The sequence below is a fragment of the Ornithorhynchus anatinus genome, chromosome 1 (genome assembly GCF_004115215.2).
Source record: "Ornithorhynchus anatinus isolate Pmale09 chromosome 1, mOrnAna1.pri.v4, whole genome shotgun sequence".
In the NCBI taxonomy this organism is placed as follows: domain Eukaryota; kingdom Metazoa; phylum Chordata; class Mammalia; order Monotremata; family Ornithorhynchidae; genus Ornithorhynchus; species Ornithorhynchus anatinus.
This window is the reverse complement of record NC_041728.1, coordinates 8131455-8133276: the sequence shown is the minus strand read 5'-3', so window position 1 is coordinate 8133276 and position 1822 is coordinate 8131455. Positions and strand designations below refer to the sequence as shown.

Sequence of the window (1822 nt, the reverse complement as noted above, 5' to 3'; positions counted from 1 at the left end):
TGTTCAGTTGTTAGACTTACCTCAGACACCACATTTGACCTATAAAACCGTTACACCAAATCCACCTTCGATCAAGAATTAGTAAGACAAGAGCACAAGCAGTGAAATCCTGGAACACAGAGGTCTCAGAGGAACCCAGAGAACCCAGAAACACCCTGAGAAATGAAGTAAGGCTCTTTACTGCACACTTTACTTAAAGAGACTCGAGGAGAATGACAAATAGCAAGATACCCAACCAACTGTACTATCTGTTCCAGTCCCAGTGCTATCGCCTCTCAGGGTCATACCTGGAGAGTTCCCAGTCCTCTACCAGTCTTGCCTAAAGGAGGGAGAGTCAGGCAGGGGCCTGTCCATTCCATTCCTAGCTTGGGCAGTGGCTAGCCAGTGGAAGGCAAACTGCTACAAGTCAAACCTCACCTGCGCCGGGCAGCGGCGGTATGGGAGAGAATCAAGTGCTAAGACTCAAGTTTACTGCGTGGAAGGAGGCAATGGTTAACCATTTCCATATTTTTACCAAGAAAACTCTATGGAAACACTACCAGAATGATTGCAGATGGAAGTGGGACATTCTGGGAGAGTTGTGTCCATGGCGTCGTCTATGGGTCAAAGACGACTCGTCGGCATCAAGACAAGACACCGGTGATATTTTTGATCTCCCTCCTCCAGCTACTTGTAATTATGGTTTGTCTAATTCCACTAAGAGATTGCAAACTCTCTGAGGGCATAGGATGAATGTCTAGCATTTTTTTTACTCTTCCAAGTGCTCAGGTGTGCATTCTCACTACATAGTAAACATGCATGAATATTCATTTTTCATCGTCAAAGACACCACTGACCATGACGTACACCTACGTTATTTGGCTTTGGGGAAATTAAAAACCGGATAAAACTGGAAGTGAACCCTAAAGACAGGTTTGTGAACAAAAAGGACCAAAGCAGGGTGAGGGTCAAAAATGAAGTGTTAAAAGAGTTAAGAGGAGGAGAGGAAAAGGAGAAGAGGTAGGATGGAGGTGTCTGAATAGTGCTGAGTGTTGGAAGATTTCTGATGGGTTGACTGTTTTTTCCGTTCCTCTTTTCCGTTTCTAAAAAACAAAGTCCTTAAGTTCATTAAGCCAACGTGATCGGAGATTGGGAGATATCTGTGGAATCGTCCGTGAAGGGGTTAGGTTGATTTTTGGGTCGGTCCTCAGTAATAGGAGACTGGATGGCAAATTTCCTTGAGCATAGGGTTTACCACCCTCTGGGGTTCTTGAGGATGTCATGAAAGCTGGGTGCTGGCTGAGATCTTTGGGGTTCGATTGCAGCGTGGGTCTAGCATCACAAAAGCCTCACGTGGGAAAACCTGATTACCCTGTATCTACCCCAGCGCTTAGAACAGTGCTCTGCACATAGTAAGCGCTTAACAGATACCAACATTATTATTATTATTAAAAGGGGGCTGGAGTCTCTTCAGTGTGAGAAGTAGCTGGGTGCGGGCTGGAGTCACTGTAGTTTTAGTAGGCACGGCCACGGTTGATGCCTTATGGGTTATTATATCATTCCCCATCTCCTCCCTCTCTTGCTCTGCTCTCTCTCTTCCTATCCCGCCCAACTCTGAGCTCCCTTCTTTCTCTTGCGGTTTCCTCTCTCCTTTTCCTTTTCTTTTTTTCCCCCTTCCACACTCCTGATAGAATGTCTTGATCCCCGTTCACCATCATTAGTGGGATAGGGACATTTCTCAAAATTGGGGATGAAGATCATGGCCTCACGTTTCGGTCAGTTCCGCACTTTCTAGAACATCATCTGTGACAGCAGGGAGGGTGTTCAGAAGATCCGTGAAGTG

General features: G+C 45.9%; 1 non-coding gene across 1 annotated transcript; it reads left to right on the top strand.

The window, feature by feature from the left end:
• Positions 1-269: 269 nt before the first annotated feature.
• Positions 270-407, top strand: LOC114816573. The gene has a single exon (XR_003764364.1). It is a non-coding gene; the product is annotated as a small nucleolar RNA SNORA7 (small nucleolar RNA).
• Positions 408-1822: the final 1415 nt, after the last annotated feature.